Source organism: Harpegnathos saltator, unplaced genomic scaffold, assembly GCF_003227715.2.
Source record: "Harpegnathos saltator strain DR-91 unplaced genomic scaffold, Hsal_v8.6 scaffold290, whole genome shotgun sequence".
In the NCBI taxonomy this organism is placed as follows: domain Eukaryota; kingdom Metazoa; phylum Arthropoda; class Insecta; order Hymenoptera; family Formicidae; genus Harpegnathos; species Harpegnathos saltator.
Genome location: NW_020230084.1, coordinates 436392 through 455904, shown reverse-complemented (window position 1 = coordinate 455904; position 19513 = coordinate 436392). Strand labels below are relative to the sequence as shown.

At 52.4% G+C, this 19513-nt stretch overlaps 1 protein-coding gene across 3 annotated transcripts in view; it reads right to left on the bottom strand.

The window, feature by feature from the left end:
* Positions 1–372: 372 nt before the first annotated feature.
* Positions 373–19513, bottom strand: part of sano (CABIT domain-containing protein serrano) — a 145835-nt gene continuing 126694 nt past the window's right edge. For all 3 annotated transcript variants that reach the window (XM_025299722.1, XM_025299723.1, XM_025299724.1), the window contains one exon: positions 373–4041. The gene's annotated coding sequence lies outside the window, so the exon portion shown is untranslated. The remainder of the gene's footprint in view (positions 4042–19513) is intronic.

Genomic DNA, 19513 nt, shown 5'->3' with positions numbered 1-19513 from the left:
GCGTGACGAACGATATAAGAGTTAAATTGATACGCCTTATTAACATATAATTTCTGATATTCGAATAAATTACAAAATAGCAAAAGATATTCTCAAGTGATACGCAGCTTGTGAGCGCGGTAGAACCCTTCCTCGCAGAAATACAAACAACGAACAATGGGAGGGATCGATGGATTGTGAGAGGATAGAGCTGGGGGAGTGGGTATGGAGGAGGGTTTATTCCATTGTGATTTTTATTGAAACACTCTTTACGGTACACAAAGCTATCCTATGATAAGCATTAAGGAAAGTATAAAAAAAGAAAAACTGAACAACTGCTTATGGAATCACAAAGTGGATGTCTTACCTTTCTTACGTTCATTAGACGTATTAACGTGCATACATACGAAGGCACAACGGTCCTCGACCCTTACGCGCTGAGTATTTCGCCGCGAGGACGTGGCCGACGATGTCCTGGCGAGATATATCGATGAGCCAGATCACGCGCGTGGTTCACAGCCGCGTTCTACCGCGGCTGCGGCAAATCTGTTCGTTTCAGCCGCGACTCCCCCGCACTCCCTCGCCGCGGAAGCGCCGCGTGTAAAACGACCAGATCCTGCGTTATTCCACGCGACGCACGCTGATCGCTCGCGCGGAGATCGATCGACCGATCGATCGTGTTCATTCGTTCGCGTGCTCCAATGCCCCCGAGAGAATTAGAAGACTAATTCCAGCCGCGCTAGCATACTAATTAAAAGCGCTTACCAACGGCGCACGACGACGGCGACATCGCCGTAGCTCGGTCTCTGTCGGAGAGGTTGTCCTCCTCCTCCTCCTCCTCCTCCTCCTTCTCCTCCTCCTCTTCTCGGCGCTTCTCGTCGTCATAGCAAAATTACACTCGTCGAGAACGTCAACGTGCGAAATGAGCGCGCGCTCGCCGCACGCTTATGACACACAGAGTTCCGTCGTAAAGGGGACCGAGTGCCTTCTGTAGATTCATTGCGCGATATAATATTTCATGATGATAGAATCTATGCTTCGTATTATAATTCTAAAAAAAAAAAAAAAACTTATTGTACACTCGTAATAGCTAGTTCATCGTAACGAACATATTCTCTCCGATTACCGAACGTCCTCGCGCGTCTCGGCTCATGTTTACGGGAAATTCGCGGATAAATGTTGCTCGGGATAAAAAAGGGTGGGGAAGAGAAAATGATCTGCGATGTTTCGCGGACAGATCTCGTTCCCGAGCTCTTCGAAGAAGGCCACTTGTGGAGATTTCGATTTCTCTCTCTCTCTCTCTCTCTCTCTCTCTCTCTCTCTCTCTCTCTCTCTCTCTCTCTCTCTCTCTCTCGAATATGCCGCATTCTCTTACCGAACAAGGATGACTCTCGGACAAACGATTGAGTGTCGTACGAGTATAATCACACAATTCCGTGTACGACGAGTCCTTCGGTACGTTCTCGCGATTGTCGCGCGCTCCCGTCGAAATCGCACGCAGACGAACGACGTCGTCTCCGTAAAGGCCAACCGCGGTGCTACAACGGTGCAACGGTGTACTCGTACTCAGTTACAACGAGCCTATTCTAATATACTATTGTTTGCTTAACGTGTATTTAAATAATAATCACAAAAATGAGACCAAGGTCCAAACGCGTCCTTTGGTCGGGACCATCGACCGAAAGGCGGTCTCGCACCTGACTTTCGATGATAGTTCGTTCGTGCTGTCGTCCGTGCGATCGCGAGTGTCACGGACGACGCGCTGCTTCGTCGATGGCTTCTTCAAAACGCTGGGACAATACAAGTGGAGGCGCACGGCACGTGGGTTTCCGCGCGTGGCGGCTGAAGATTTCGTGTCGCGCGTCCGGAATTACCTCGCGAGCACAATTGCCGGTGTACGAGAATGGAAAATAATCACTCGATCGATCCGATTTTATTTACGAAAGCGGGAAGCGACTGAGCGCTCGAATTGCCGACACTTCCAGACTGTATCGTTCGTTTTCTACGCGAGACGCGATCTCGTAATTCGCGGTTTCATTACGAGGCGAGATTTTCTCAAGAAGAAGAAAAGAGTCGATTCTCTCGTCGATTTGGTCTCGCGAATTCTTCGACCGATGAGAGAAATATATTTTTCTTTTTCCTTTCCGCTAGAAATCTCTCGTTGTTGATTTCTCGCTCTCCCTCCCTCTCTCTCTCTCTCTCTCTCTCTCTCTCTCTTCCTCCTTCTCTCTATTGCCGAGAGAATACAAGTCCACGTTGGACTTACCTCATGAGACAGCTGATTGCGTTGTGTGACGCGACGACGGTGCATACGGACTGGGGAGCGCTCAGCTTATTCTCTTAAGTTCGAGTTACATACGTGATCACAAGTGCAGGTAGGCAGTGTTCTCAAGTTCTCTTTCTCGTAGCCTGCGCCAATTCTCGGCGATCGACGCTCGAAACGACGACGATTCCGTCGTCGATGCAGGACGGCGCGAAAGTAAAGGACGTAGCGATAACTGATACAGGGACACACTTTGATAATGGAGTAATGGAGTAACTTATCCTTAGCAAACCTAACACAGTAAAGTAGAGTATAAAGTATGACTTAAGTACAACCACAAAACTTGGTCATTATTATGGCATTCGTATCCTTAACTGCGCACAGACGCCGGCGGCCGGACACCTTTGGTGTTCGTCCCGACGGCGCGTCTCTTTATCGGAGAAGACAAACAAAAGAAAAAAAAAAAAAAAAGAAAAGAAAGAAACGAAAAAAGAAGAAGAGACTCCCTCTCTTCTAACTTTTCTTAATCTACTACTCGTGTACGGTGAGACGATGTCGTGATTTACGCGTACGCAAGACGTGTGTGTAACTCTTGAGTCAAATGCGCGATTACACAGCGTGTAAATTCGACCGTCTCTCCTCCTCTTCCTCTTGCTCTACCTTGGCGACCCTCCGGCTCCCATCCTCGGCTCTGACGGTGGGAAGGAAAAGGGGAAGGAAAAAGCACGAAGCGCGCGGCGCCTTGACGCGACTCGTCGAGACGGCGGGAACGGCCGTTTGTGTCTCTTTCGGCCCGAAGAGTGAAGTGAAGACACCATCGCTTTTCTCGCGAACGTCAAAAGGATCGGCTCGCCGCCGCCGAGAGCAAAAATACGCCAGCGGTCGTCATCGATATCTCTCCTCGTCCGTGTGCTCGCGTCGGGCGGAAATCGGCGGAGCCTCCTTCTTTCCTCCGCGGCGAGACGAGGGCGAGCGCGAGCAGCGACGCGCGCTCAACGATTTTCGCCTCGGCTAATTTCCGCGACGTCGAGTCGCGAGAAATCGCTCCCCAAGCGGGAAAGAGAACCAACCGCTCGCGCGCGGCTCTCCTCACGCGGACGCGTCAAGGATTCACGCACGAATCGTCGCACGCAGCCGCGCGATCGCGCGTCCGTCGCACGCGCGATGACAAATCCCGATCGTTGTTATCACCTCGTTATGTGTGCGCTCCGACGGAACACGCCGGTCGCCGCTGCTCGACCTCGTCCGCGTCTGCCGCGCGTGCGCACGCCCGTCGCCCTTTTCCTTCTCTCCCCCATCTCGCCACCTACACAAGATTATTATAATAATTCCCGTCTGCTCGTACCTCTGACCCGAACACAATTCTCTTCCGCTGCGTCGCTATTTTTGATTATTCCGCTTATCGTTAATCGACAATCACAGGAAGTACGCGGCGTTGATCTGGCGCGATGCTTTTGGATTCTTCATGCATGCCGTGTGTACGTGTGTACGCGTGTATATGTGACACGTGTGTACGCACGAGTGTACTCGTGTGTGGTGCGTGCGTGTTTATGAGTATACAGAGCATGGATACATGCGGACGTGAGTGTTGGACGACGAGTTTTGAATGGCTTTCACGGGCGCGATTGAATGAACGCTGCGAGAATGGCGGAGTCAGTCCCGCCGCGGCGGAAAGATTCCCGTCCCTCTGTCCTTTCTTGAGCTCTCGTTGCGGATTTTGATTAGTCGGACGACGTCGGAGATCCACGGCTCCTCATCCGAACCGCTCTTTGCCTTCTTCAGCCCTTCGTCGGTCGAATCTGCAAGCAGAGTGAGAGGCGGATTAAATAAATGAGCTCGAAGAGAATCGAATTTGCGATAATCGAGAGACAAGCGAGAGAGAGAGAGAGAGAGAGAGAGAGAGAGAGAGAGAGAGAGAGAGAGAGAGAGAGAGAGAGAGAAAGGGAGAGTGATCTATTCTAGGCCGAGGTTCGCGACGAATAACGTCGTCGTGGAAATTCCGCGCGACACTTTATGGACTGCCCCTTTTCCGATCGCCGCGGCGGTCGGCTAATGAACAGTTATCGCGCCGCGCCGGCAATAAAACGCGATATACGCGCGATCTCGGCCGACGGAATAAATGGAAATTATATTCCGGCGTTTTACGACACCGTTAATTGGATGTGTCGCGCGCGCGCGCGCGCGTCCCGCACCGATAACTCGGACGCCTTGAACTTGGCGCGAGAAAGTCTCGAGCGACTCGCGCGCGCGCGCGCGCGCTTCGATCATTCGCGGCTCGAGGAAAGCGCGTCTCAGCGGTCTCGTCTCGGCAATTTTTCTAATCGAATCACACACACACACACACACACACACACACATGCACAGCGGAGTAACTTAATTACCGCAGCTTAATTCCATATCGCGGTGGATACGCATTAACCGTTGACCGATGATTAAGCCGTGCTCCTCCGCGAGGTAGAGCGCCGCTCGGACGCATTACGGAGAATTCGGTCCCGCGCGGCGGCAATTACACGCTTCCCGCTAAAATTAGCGGCCCTAATTGGGAAAGTAGCGTGATCGTTCACTGTTAAACAACCGGCAGGCTGTTCTATGTTTAGGCACGGCCGGATACCCGACGCGTACCAATAATTTGACGTAATTTAATAAACGCGACCCTGCTCTCGGTGTACGTGCGCGGGGTCGTGCGACTGTTATTACCGACAGTTTGATCGTATCTCGGTAGTGCGTAATGATGATGCACCTAGTCACCGGCGTATAGTAGCGTATAGTAGCGGCCGATCATCGGTCATGCAAATTGGCGCCGCAGAATGCGGCGGATCTCCTCGCAATGTGTCCCCCTCCTCCTCGCCCTCCTGCTCCTCCTCCTCCTCCTCCTCCTCCTCCTCCTCTTTCTGCTTACATCCCACTTCGAGCCGCTCCACCTGCATCGCGATGCATCGCGCGCTGTATACCGGTTTGGAAAACAGTGTATCGATATTAAACCCACGATCGTTATATTTGTACACCTGTTATTTATTATGCTCACACACACACACACACAAGTTAAACGGGAGGACTTCCACGGCTGTCCTCCCGAAGCTCGAATCTGTGGTAGCCCGGCCGAAGGTAATCCGAGGACAAAGGGCGAGAGAGCGCGGCCGTTCGTTCGACGCCAACGCTCGAACGCACATTGAATTTGCTCTCGAGGATCGCCCGAGAGAGACGAGACTCGACTTCAGCTCTCGTTTTTAGTCACTCGACACGCGGTGGGTTATTCAACCCATTTGCATCTGCAAGCGTAATAACCCGTACATATCACTTATCACCAGTCGCGGAATATTCCGCGAGCCACACGACGTTCGCTTATCACCAATCGCAGAATAATACGCTTACGACGACGTTCACTTTTTTCGCCAATGATATGCGTTAAATGCGCGGTAATTTCGACAGGCCGACTGTTAGTCTGAACGTTTCCGATTTCTGAAGTTAGTTGCGTATTTAGAGCTGTGATGCAAATGGGATTTTGGTACCGCCGCGATTTGCGATAAATTTTCCTCGCCTCTTCTTTGCGCGGAGAATTTTCGCAGAAATATTTTCAACAACAAGGCACGCTGAGGCATGTTTGGGATCTGACGGATTTTCAGATTCTTCGCGTGTACTTCCCAATTATATATGATTCTCTGCGGGTGAATTAAACAATTAATCAAACGCTCTTTAGCTACGAGAAACAATCGTACCAATGAGAAGAATTTTTTTTACGGGACGGAGGAGATATTTCCATTTAGGAGAGAGGAATATTTTTACGTCTGGAGAATTCTCGATTACGGTACTCGCCGTCGCGTTGACGCTGCCTCGCGGTTTAAAATAGAATAGAATTGGTCATGTCGCGTGCGTTTTGTTTAACGGCCCCGCGATCAATCGCGACGTTCCCTAACTGGGTCGATCGCACGAGCACGAGTGTCCGTTAATTTCGTCTCGTCGTCTCGCGCGAAAACGAGGCCATAAATTCGGCCGTAACATCCGACGCCGCAAAACGCGATGATCACGGTCGCTCGCGTTCACAGACGCGAGCGACTTTGCGGGGATAAGGAGGAAGGAAAAAAAAAAAGAGGAGAGGAGAATCCGCCAGTTAGTGGGTTAACGTCCTCGGGCCCAATGGACGAACGTTAAACAGCGGGACGACGATATCGGCACGCTCTTTCATTACGAAATGAATTTCGTTCAATGTTACTGCCCAAGTATTTAAAGCACCGCCTTAAATCTTCGGGACTTAATAATCAGTCTGAAGGCTCGTAATTCTCCGACCGCGCGCAGACGGTGAGCGGCGAGGAGGGAGAGAGAGAGAGAGAGAGAGAGAGAGAGAGAGAGAGAGAGAGAGAAAGAGAGAGAGACCAGACCGAGCGGAAGGGACCAGGGCCGGCAACGTTTGAAGGGCGTCGAGATGTAAAAGAACCGAAACGACAGAAATGTCGAGACGTGCGACGCTTGAAACACACACACACACACACACACACACACACACATACACACGTTACATTATTAAACGGCCTTTGTCATCGGGCCGTCTCTTAACCCCCGCGCGAAACTCGTCCATTCGAAAACCGCTCGCGGAAATCACGATTGCGATAGTGGCGAGGGAAAAAGGAGAGAATGCGCGAAAGAAAAAAGGAATGAAGAATCGTAGGCCTGCCGAAGCTTGGTTGGTATTTCGAGCAGCGCGATACCGCCGTGCCTCGTGAAACACATAACGCATAACGTGTAATTAATGACATGTAAAAACTCGGGGCTGTACGGCCAATAGGCAGCCGACGCGAGACGGACGCAAAACACATAGCCGAGTGACAGTTATTTACGGTATCCCCGCGGTAATTCAATTATCGGCGGAGCTCTTGTGCAATCAACGGCGGAATCGAGGCGACGGCAGACGTGTTAATTGAATAATTAAAGGTGGGGCTCACCCGGGTGCGCGCGGTCGGTTAACGAGGGGGTTTCCACCGGACGGTTTCGGAGAGACGAAGCTGAGGCCAGAGTCCTGCGCTGTGACCGAAAGCGGGGGATCGCGATGCGGCCCCCCTCCCCCTCCCCCCCGCCCGCCGACAGAGTACGGGCGTGCCGAGATCGAGGTTCGTACCGAGGCGACGGAAAAAGCACAACGAAAGAGACGCGCGCGCGCGCGCGAGTCCGTGTTTCGAGGCTGAGTTTCGTCCCGGGCGGCAATTAAGCATGCCGATAAATCCAAGCTGTGCGAGCGGGCGAAAACCGAGGCGAGGGGGAAGAGAAAGAGGAGGAGAGCAGCCCGGCTTGTCTACAATGCAGCCGCGATGTAGCCCGAACGCAACGTACACGCGCTCCCGCATGAGCGTTGTTTATCACCATCCTCGCCACATTGCAATTACGCGCGTCGCGGGCCGTAAAAGATTTCGCGCATACGCGATCGTAAAAAGCGGCAAGTTTTCGCCAAGGTCCGCCGTGGATCCTCCGCCGCCTCCGCCGCTGCCGCCGCTGCCGACGCGCTGCGCTTCCCGGTGGTGGCCATCGATTTAATTCGAGGTAATTTATAATTGACCGCGGAACTCCCCCCCGTCTCTCTCTCTCTCTCTCTCTCTGCCTTTTGTTTGCATTTACGAGCGAGCGAACGAGCGTACCTTTGTTTGTTCACGGCGCGACGGCGGCGCGTTTCGCGAATTTTTCCCGACGGAACAACACACGCGCGCGGTATCCGTACGCAGGATCGACTCGACGGGGTCTGTCTGAGATCCTGTTACGGGAGACGCGAGATCTCTATCGTCGCTCCTCTCACTCCCTGGGAAGGCGCGTTGATTGTTCATTAAAATGTTTCGGGCCATTCTCGTAGTCGTCTCTCCTCTTGTGCTATCAATATGAAGTTCCACGCGTCTCCGTTGGAGCCGGGAACGGTGAGCGAGAGCGCGAGAACGCGCATCGGCGCGCGATACGCGCGGCGAAACACGCTCGCTCCGGCGTGCTCCAGAAATTCCTTCCTCGCGAGGGAGGGAAATTAGAGTTGCGAGCGCGGCGGAGAAAGCAATTATCGCGCGGCGGCTTGTGGCAGTTGCAATTACATTTTTCCCGGATGACAATGATGAATTATGCTGAAACGTCTATTACGGCCGATTACAAAGGTCATCCGGTGAAAGCGCGCGGTAATTAATATCGATCGATACCGGGATACGCTTCGATAATAATTAGCCCGCGCTAAAATCCTCGGCGGGATCGCGTAATTGCAGCATGACGCAAGCGGAACGCGTTCCACCGCCGCCGCCGCCGCACGATACTTTCGTTCGTCAATCTTCTCGAGCGAGGCGAATCTCGCGCGCTTGGCTTACGGCCCCCAAAGAGAACGGGACGCGGATACTCGGCTTTTCGGAGCTCGATCTCGCCGGAGGATTGCATGGGCTCGCTTTTCCTCGGAATCGCTGCCGATGTGTTAAAGAATCACGTTCAATGGAGGGCAAGCGAATTCCGATTCCGATTCCGACATCTTATCAACGCGTCGACTCCGACCAAGTATGCGAGCAATCTTCCTCAACTTCTTCAACGGAGAGCGAAAATCAGGATTCCAATCCATCCATAACTCGACATGACGACGCAAATGTTCGTTTCTTACACCCGCCAAAAGTATTCTATTTGTAAAGTGATTTTTCCCGTAGTCTCATATCCTCTAAGCGAAGACCTTTGCAGGAAGAGGATTCCTCTTTCGATAAAGCGATTAAAATGATTCCATTCTTCTAAAATTTATTAGATACTATTCTAACTGTTTTCCTCTTATTTCGAAAGGATTTCCTCTTATACGAAGAGAAATATGTTGAACGTCCGCTTATTTTGTTCAGCCATGCTCTCTACCTTCATCAACAGACATCAACAGAGAAATAATCACATGCTTACGGGTCAGAATATTTGGAACTTTTATAAAAGGCATTTTTATAAAAGGCATGTATGTCGCTGTAACATACAACAAAGAAAATTTATCCTTATTTGGTCAAATACAGTTTATAATTTATTGCAAGAAGTTGAATAATATATTTATTCTTTTAACTATGATCCAAACAATTGGTTATGATGAACATCTTTGTAGCTAAGAAGCCCATAACAAAGGTGATTGGAAATTTATTTGTTATGATGATTTTATTTCATTTGTGTCTACTTATTGTAGAACTGGAGCCAGAAGTACATCTAAATATATATATTACTTTTCGCTATACATTATATTAATTTTTCCAAATTAACCAGTATCACCGGTAAGAATAAAGTACAGTAAGAATAAATAATAATCCTCTTAAAAAAGATTAAATAATCTGTGTACAAGAGGAAATTTATATTAAAATCAATAAGATTTGCTTTATATATATATATATATATATATATATAACTTATAATTCCTCTAACTTTAAGAATAACGTGTTTATAATACTTTTCTCTTAATTTTAGAGAAAGTTTCCTCTTGAAGTTATATATAAGAGTAAAAGCCTCGAAAATTTAGATGATTTCGCTTGTTCTGAAATTACTTTTTTTTGAGTGTAAGAAATTCAAGCGAGTTTCTTGCTTCGAGCTGCGTCATTTTCGTTTCTCGAAGCTGTAATTACTCGAGGGGCCCGGAGATCTCCCCGGAAGGGGTGGTTCCGGAGCGAGCGATCGCCCTCCACACGTCCCGAAAAGTTTCAGCCCCGAACGAGGCAAGAGGAGGCAAGCGGGAATTCGCGCATGAAAATCCGAGAGGGATCCCCGTCGCCGCGGTACGCCGTCTATTTGCATCAACGTTGCGGCGAAGGTCGCAGTTAATCGACCGGCGGTTATGCACTCGCGCTGGCGCGGCCGCAGACGGGAAAGCCAACGACTGCAATAATTGCAGCCTACCATTTCCGTTTCGTACGAAAGCTCGGAGAAGCGTGCACTCGGCCACGCTCGACTTGCGAGCAGCGCGTCTGGAGAGCTTGGAAACCCAGTGAACTCGTTGCGCGCTCGCGCGGTCTCGAGCCCGATCAACTTCCACGAGTGAGTGCGCACGTATGCCGCGACGAGAACGAACGAACGAACGAACGAACGAACGAACGAATGGACAAACGAATGAACGAACGAGCAAACTGGTGCATGCACGCACGCACGCACGCACGCACGCACTTAGAATCCGACTTTGGAGAGATAATAGAGTAGCGCGAGACACACGAGGCCGCGAGGTGACACGCACTTGGATTCGTGTCTCTCGTGTCAAAAGCGAAGCGGCCAACCTCAAGGCGACCTCATTTTCTTCCTTCATCTCGCACGGACACGCGAAATTAGAAGTATGGATTAATTCGATCGGGCAGCTCGGTGTCGGTTTTTGCGAGAAGGAGGAGGAGGAGGAGGAGGAGGAGGAGAAGGAACGAGAGCGCGAGGTGCGTAAAGGATAAGGGAGACTATTATGCGCCGTCCTTCAAGGAATCCGCCTTTCGCAATAAGAACGATATATAAGCGCGTATCGATACGGCTAACGATAAGATTATCCCGCGGTGCGTATAGACGACCGTCGTTTCCAACGTCGACATCTGACGGCCGCCCATCGTTCGTCCATCGGAAAGGGATTTACCGTTCGCCGGGAGGATAATCGCGCAGGGAACGAAGCACGTTAGGGATAATGCGCTTGTGTGTTGCGCGAGGCCACGGCAAAAACGCGGAAAAATCCGTTATGGATAAGAAGCGGGCTCAACAAGCCTAGATTAATATGAGGAAGAAGCGTGTTCCTGTCTCGGGCGTCGAACGCCAGCGAAAGGCTCGAGAGCGCGCGCCGCGCTTGGATAACTGAAACTGAAAACGAACGACCGCGGCCTCGGAGAAGACGCGAAGGGTCGCGACGAGTTACCAATGCTGTGCGCGACGACGGAGACGCGCGGAGAGAACGGGAGGATTGGAATGTGAGAGGCTGGTCTTTTTCGAATTTCGACAGAATCGACACGTTCCGTCGATTGTACGCAAGCTTAAAGAGAGAGAGAGAGAGAGAGAGAGAGAGAGAGAGAGAGAGAGAGAGAGAGAGAAATGATGAATAATTGGGTTGTGTGAAAAATATGGTAGATGAACGTCGAGATGCATGCATTTTTCACGTTGATCTCTCTCTCTCTCTCTCTCTCTCTCCACTTTATACTCAGCTGTACTTTAAATTGTACTTTAACTTAACGTACACGCTTAATTACACGCTGTGTAATATCACAAGTGCCAGTCACCGGTGACTGTCAAGGCATTCAACGTATTAATTAAATCACCATGACGCGGCTCGAAAAGTCGAAAGCGGGGCGGCGAGACCTCGGCGACAAACCGGTTAGCCGAATTCATCTTGCATTTTGAGTCCGTGCTTCGCTGGCCGGAGCGGAACGCGGGGAGCAGTCCGCGAGTTGATCGATCGCGCCGATTCATCGCGTCGATCAACTCGCTCCTCGCATCCGCCGCGCATCGCGCGCGCGCGCGCGCGCGCGCGAGGATTCTTCCATCAGGCGTGCACACTTTTCGCGGAAACACGTCGGCGTCGGGAGGGAAAAACGCGCGGAGCGTTAGCCGAGGCCCCTCGAGCCCCGGAGCTTCGCGATCCTCGCGAGGCTCGCGGGGCGCACGCTCGATTATCGCGATCCGCGGCCGTATCATTAATTGTTTGCAACGGAACAATAGGCCCGGCGCCTTATCCGGCCTTATCAGACGTGCACGATTAATCGATTGTTTTGATCGATCGCTACTTTCCGCGGCGGCCACGATCGCGAACCGCCAATTAACCGATCGGCCGATTAACCGGCCACCCACCCCCTCGAGCCGCCGCGCCGGTTCGAAAGCTTCCCTTCCCGGTACTACGAGTACTCCGCTCGCGCTGCGCGCGTGGGATTATTCGCCGCGCCGGATTGTACTGTTCCCGAATCGTTCCGATCCATCGCTCATCGTGCCGTTGCCTCCGGCTAACCGCCGCGCCGCGCCGCGGACTATAGCGCTCGTTTCTGTCCTACGGGTTTTGCTACGCGCGCCGTGCCGAGAGGGAAGCGAGCGAGAGGGGAAAACGGAGAGCCAAGGAGGGAGAAGGAGCAAGGGCTTAACCGCTTTTCGTCGTTACATCCGAACGAGCCGCGCGCTCTGTAACGTCGCGCCGTGGATATATCGCGCCACGCGGCGGGCGCGATTATACGTTTATTGAACACGAAGCGCGGCGCGCGGCGACACGTCGAGATCGAAGTCGCGCGGCTGAATCCGACGAGTCGTCTCGAGCTGCGAACCTCGGCGAAGGTTGCTTCTCGCGACTCCGATAACTGTCGAGATTTTTACAGAAATTAATATCGCATCGAGAACACCAAAGTTCGCCGCTCGTGCGTGCGCGAGAAGCCATCGCGAGATAAAGGGAGAGACGGAGAGTCACAGGCATTTCCTTCGATAAAATCGTGCGTAAGCTGCTTGCGCGGTGATAACCTTCCAATAAGGGTACGTCGCGCTGTTCTCTTCTTCTATACCCGCCGCTCGATTCCTCGTTATTCCCGCTTCGTTATTTGATGATTTGAGATCGGTTGATCTCCCCTGAAATTTCTATCACAAAGATTCGAATACAGACGGGAGTCCCAGTTTTGCTGCATCCCGAGTGCTTCCCGCATCGAGAGTGAGACGCGGCGGGAAGGCAGGAGGAGAGGGAGAGTCCTAACTATTTCTTTTGATAAAATCGTGCGTAAAGGTGCTTGGCGGTAATAACCTTTGAATTTGAGCGTACCTCGCGCTTTTTTCTCACGCTGTATCTCACCGCAATATCTGACGTCTGTTCTTTACCTTAACGACGCCCATCGACTCCGAAGGTCAGCCACCGCCGCCGCCGCCGCCGCCGCCGCCACTACGGCAGCCGTGAGCGCGGGGCAATGTCGGACGCGATCGACCGATCGCACGAGTGTTTCCGCTGATACGCTCCTCTTAAAGACACGTAACGCGGCGAACACTTTCGCGCGGCTACGCGCGACGGCCGGCGATAAAAAGCGCCGGCCGTCTCGGGAGCTGCTGCTACCGCGTGTACACCGCGGGCACACGCGGAGAAAACGATCGCGCTGGACGAGAGAGAAGACCGCCCGGCACTTCCGGCCGTGGCGGTGCTCTTCGCCTCCCCGCCCGCCGCCCCCGCTCGCCGTTGTCTCGTCAAACGTTACAGAGCCATTCGAGACACTTCGTAACAAATCATAATAACATGCGAGACGCTCCATTACGATTTTTGTCGCGCCGCGGCGCACAGGCAACAGCACCTCTATAATGCTGTTGTCCGCACTCGGGCATTACGCGGCCGGACAAAAATCGTTATTGCCGCAGTTAATTGCCACGACGAGTGTGCAGAAAGTAACGATCGCCGGACCGGTATCGCGATTACTTCGCTGCGAGGTATTTCGCTCTCTCCCTTCTCTCTCTCTCTCTCTCTCTCTCTCTCTCTCTCTCTCTCTCTCTCTCTCTCTCTCTCTCTCCACCTCTCAGCGCATATATAAGGTCCGCTCGGCGAGACGGCCACGACGCGACCAAGTTATTCGCGCGCGGGGAGCCTTCGGGGCCTGAAATCGCCGTTTAATCGGTTCGGTCGCGACGCGACTCGCCGAAATAAATAACGTTGCGTTACGCGCCTCCTTCTCTCTTCCTCTCACGGGGCCCGCAGGCTCCGAATAAATGCGCGGGATCCGTTGGGTTTCGCGCAGCGCGAGACGCTCTCTCGCTCTTACACGTCTCACGGAACGAAGCGGCGCGGCGCGGCGCGGCGCGGCGCGGCGCGGCGGACGCGACCGCGACCATCGTTTTCCCAGGCGTGCACTCCCGTTATCGTTATCCTCTCTCACGTTCGGACAGATCGTGGAACACCGATCGCCGGGTAGATCGACGATGCAGAGTCGCCGCATCGAGCCGATTGTCGAGCCGGTGTCGAGCGCCGTCGAGAGTTAAATGTTGATGCGCGACTGAGATCCGCGGGAAATGGGGTACTCGCTCGGGTGACCCGCTCGGGGAGCGTCGGCTTTGCCATTTTGTGTGCCAGGTACGTTGCGCGTCTCTATTATCCCCCCCCCCGCCATCATCCTAATCTGCCATCGAGCGCGCAGATTATATACGAGACGTACGAGACGTGGTATCTTTAGAATAATAATGGTAAAAATGATATATAATAATAATGGTAATATGCTATACGTGATATAAGGATATACACATAATAATATTAGAGGTACCGGAAAATCTTGTTGTATTTTAAAATCTTCAATTTCCCTGGTTATATTACGGATTCTTAATCCGGAGAATTAATTAAATTAAATTCCAGGTCAGTTAAAAGCATTTGTTTAAGTGACGAAGAAGAACACGGATAAACGAAAAGACTTTTCGGCACCCCTGATAATGACAGTTATCCTTATAGATCTTTATGTTCCTATGCTTTCGTCCCGCCTATGCACTTCATCGCATTTGGCACCGGCGGAATTTTTGCGAGTAACGAGGAGAAAAGGGAAAGAGATCAATCGCGACAACGAAACGCGAGAGATATCTCGACGCATCTTCGACGAGCGCAAAAGCGCACGCGTTCTCGGGCGGATTCGTCCCGAGAGAGCCGGACGATCGAGCCGTTCCTTTTTCTCCCGCTGCTAAAGAAACGCCCGCTGCTAACTAACGGTCCGGTCTGTGTCGCTCTTTTTTTCTCCTCCGCTCTTCCTCTCCCATCGCTGTCGATGTGCGTTTGCTTTCCACGCGTGTAACTGTAGCATCGCGTTACTGCGAAGCGAAGGATTCTATCCGTGCTCGCTCGATCCGCCGGATGTGGGGTTAGTCGATGCAGATGATATGCATAGACCTTCCAGGCGGCTCGGGGGACTTCATTTCCAGCGGGAGAACATGAGGAAAAAAAGAGGCACTCCCCTAATTGGAATTAATTTTCGTCTCCTCTCTTTCTCCCTCTCTCTCTCTCTCTCTCTCTCTCTCTTTCTCCCTCTCTCTCTCTCTCTCTCTCTCTCTCTCTCTCTCTCTCTCTCTCTCTCTCTCAATTCAACGAGATTCAACGCGAAGACTCAACGGACATTTTCCAATCTTGCTCCGACATGTTCACGCCGGAAATCCGCAGGTCGAAGTGAAAACCGCGACTACAAGAGAAACGTCAATGCCCACCGCGGCGATCTGATCGCGTTAAGCCGTCGATAACCGTGCAACGTCGAAAAAGAAAAAAAAACGGAACGTGAAAACAATTTTCGAAATATGTTTCACGCGAATTGTTTTCACAAAAACGTGAAAACGATTTCGCAATGTGTTGCGAAATTGTCTTCGCATTTTTGAATGCGAAAACGAATCTCGAGAAGCAAAGTTCCATCCAAATGCGCGTTCCATTGTGCAATTTGAAGCAAATGTCGTATCTCGCCGAGATTGGTAGAACATTAGCCGATGCAAACGGCTGATTCGCTCTCACAAGCGGCGGAGCAGCAACGCTTACTGCTACGCTTACTCGTCTGGAAAACTTTCTAATAACCTAGTGACATTCTCTCTTCTGACCGCCAGGAAGGATTCGCTCGGATCGGAATTGCCGGCTGCGCGGCGCGAGCGCGGAAACTTTTATGACCGATCAATAATAACGCATTCCTCCCTCGCTTCCCTCTTCCGCGTCAACATGCTGCGAAGATTGATTGTGTTTGTGATTAGTAATGCTAGCGTAAGCAGGCACAGCGGTAGTTGCGCGAGACTTTCGCTCGAAAGTTTTCCCTCGCTTCGCGCTGTTCCGCCTTGTTTTTTTTCTCTTCTTTTCCTCTCCAAACGCGCCGGGTCTCTTCGAAATCCGCAGACTTGCAGACTTCACACGACCTTCCTGACGTCGTCGACGGCGTTGAAGCGCGAATCGGTGCGATCGCGTGGCGACCGATTAAGCGATCTCCTCCCCGAGTCAGTCGCGTGATAAAGCGATAAAAGCGCGAGACACGTAGCACACGCGAGCGGGACTGTCGTTAATAAGAACGCGCGTAGTAGAAAGCGAACACCGCTCGTGAACGAAACTAATTTTACGCCGACGATACGTCGTAAAGTAGTAATAGGGAAGTAACGCTTCGCGCTCGGCCTGCTTGCTCGCCTGGAAAATTCTCCAGTAACCCACTGACACTTCGCTCGAGACCTTTAACGAATTATCGTCGTAGCCGAGCTCGTGAACGCGGATTTCTCGTTGACGCGGATACTCGCGTCGCGCTTCGATACGCGATCGTCCGACTGCTCCAGTGAATCTTATCTTATATTCTGCACCGTGAATATTTCCGAGAGGAATTTCGCTCGGAAAATATATCGACGATCGAGTCACTCCAGTTTGGCCGATTTTTCGCTCGTATGGAGCGTCGATATTTCCGCTCTAAACGGAAAAGAGTGATATCTTCCGCCGTCAAATGGAACCATGAAGAGACAAATCGACTAAAATTCTCACTCTTTCGATTTCGACTGGCAATATTTCTTCTGTCACTTTCATAGCGAATATATCCATTCGTTTGCGAGCGATATATTCGGTCCAAGAAAAATTTCAATAACGATCACTTTCCCGCGAGTTTCTTTGCTACCAAAGCTCCCAGGTGCGCGAACGTGGACGCGCAGTGGAAACGTTCCCGACTCGAGCGCTCGAGAACGCTACTTTGTCCACGCGATCCGGTTACTCGGAGAACAGCTGGAACGGGCAACGCCGTATCATCGGGGTACTTCCTGCGCTCGCGAGCGGAAACGCGCCAGGCGCATCTGGCGATCGATCGTTCACAGACATCGGCGCGAGATCACGCGAATCGCGAATCGACGTGAGCGAACGAACGAGCGAGTGAGTGAGCTAGCAGGACAAAGGGCGAGGGTGCGAAGGGAGAAGGATAGAGCTAGCCGTCGATATATTAGTTATGCCGCGGGCGAGAGGTGAGACGAAGAAGCGGAGGCGAAGGCGAATTCTCTCCACTGCCAAGGCGGCGCGAGGCGTGGTTTGTCCCTTTACTTTGCCTTTGCTTGCCTTTCTTGACTCGTACTTGCTCTTTCTACGTCCCCCCCCTCTCTCTCTCTCTCTCTCTCTCTCTCTCTCTCCCCCTCTTTATCTCTCTTTCTTTCAAGAGAGCGAAAGAGAGTACGCGCTGGCCCCGACAAAGCGCCGATGTGTGCGTACCTGCGCGCACGCCACGCATGCACGCACGTCTGCGCATACAGGGTGTACCTTTAACCCTCGGCCGACAAAAGAGCGAGTGAGCAGAAGGACAAACAGTTTGGCGAAAAGTGAGACATTTCGCGAGAAGTCACGCGAGCCCGTTGCATTTCGCGACTCTCGCAAATCATCTCTCTCTCTCTCTCTCTCTCTCTCTCTCTCTCTCTCTCTCTCTCTCGGCATCGTTCTTCCTCGTTTCCGCGGTTCCGCTCTTACGGCGGCTGGCGGGACGAAACGAGTTCGGCCGGACGATTTGCGCGAAGGCTGAAGAATCGAGCCGAGACGCAGGAGGAGGACGCACACGGTGTCGCATTGTCCGATATCGCCGGCGAAAGCTGCGTTTGCAATACACCCTGTACACATGGTGGAGACCGCAAAGTTCGCACAAGTGTACACGTGTGTGTGAGACACCCGAGTGTATGTCGCGTGCTGCCGCCGCCGCTGCATACAAGCATGCGTTTGCATACGCGTCGCGCATGTGAACGCGCGCGCGTATGTAAGTTCGACTGGTTCACCTCCGCGACTGGCCAACAACTAACGAGCAGCTGTCGGTAAGAGGCTCGGCGACAATAACCCGTGCATTTTATATGTTCCTCCCTGTACTTATGTGCGTCAATGGGTCCTCCTCCTGCGGCGGTTCTTGCGAAGCCTCTGCGTATCCCCGCGTGATCGATAAGCCCGTCGAATCGCGCGATGGATCTGCGACCGGGAGACTGAGCAGAACGCGCGTCTCGGCGTCTTTATTAGCCCGGAAATTTCCCCCTACGACTTCGCCGCCCTACGACTGGCCTCTCGCGACGGAGACGAATCGCCGAAGGCGATTCGGACACGCCTGGCCGTCTTCGGGCTTATCCTGGATATTATCCTGAACTTTCGAGCTTTCGGTGACTGACGGTGGGACGGGAGATTTCTAATCGTAGAACGCGACGTTCTAAAATCTCGACGAAACATTGGCAGGTACGATGCCGCTCGCCGACGAGACGTCAAACGCGAAAAGAAGGAGCGCAGAGTCGCAGCCGGTCGAAGAAGTTCGTCGCTGGAAAATACCCAGGAAGGCTGACTTCGCGACGTCCGCGACGTGTAACACGCGACTTCATTCGGATCGTTATAACTGTACGGGCTCCGAGTGCTCGCGAGCCGACTTCCGTCTCGGGAAAGCGCACCGCCGTACAGTAGTTTCAACTATTACGAAATGCTTCAAGGTCCGAAAGGGCCTACCGGCAACGCTACCGGTTGCGTCGCCAGCGACGAATCACTACACGCGCACGGAGGTATTCCAGCAACGCATGCACGAGTCCCTCTCGACTGGCGCGCACGCATTCCGTGAAGTAACGGCATCATCCGCGCTCGAATTCTTCCGTGCGTCGTCGGGAGGTCGATAAGCGTGGGTGGCGGGTCGACCGGGACCGTTTGACCGGCGAGGCTTCACTCTCGCTCCTGCGCCTCTATCCGAAGATTCTCTCGGAAAAATCACCGCTCTTCGCGCGTGTCGTCGCGTGCTTCTTTTCTCGATTCTCGCGATCGTAGCTGAGACTATCGCGAGAGAGAGAGAGAGAGAGAGAGAGAGAGAGAGAGACTGATCGGCGATTGAGTTGGGATTCAAACGAGGAGACCCTTCGGCTCGGGAATGCGAGGATACCGGATAAACTCCCGCGAAGCAAGATAAACGCGCACACGTACGCGTCGTTTTGCCCGGCGAGGTCGACAGCCTCCCGCGTATTTAAACCGACCGCCCGCCCGCTTCGGCAAGCGAGATTTATGTGTTTATAGAAGACCGGCAAAAAGGCGAAATCTCATAAATATATCGGGGAGGGTTCTCGGCGGAACGTTAAATATTCTTTCGCTGGGATTCGCGATGTTTACGGCGCGCAATAATTCGCGCGAGTTCTATCAGGTGTGGCAATAAAGTACAGTGCGATACGCGTCCGGTAATACTCGATATCGGGTCGTTAATGGCGCGCGAAAGGTACGCCAGGGGAGCGCGCAATGTTAACGCCTCGAAGCGCGCTCGCGTCCGGCCGGGAGAGGAGACGAGAGAGATGCGTGAGTCGAAATAATTACCGCGGATAATCCGCGATTACATTCGAATCGAAAGAAACGCCGAGCACGCGAGCGCGTTCCGCGGATTGATCTGAAAAATA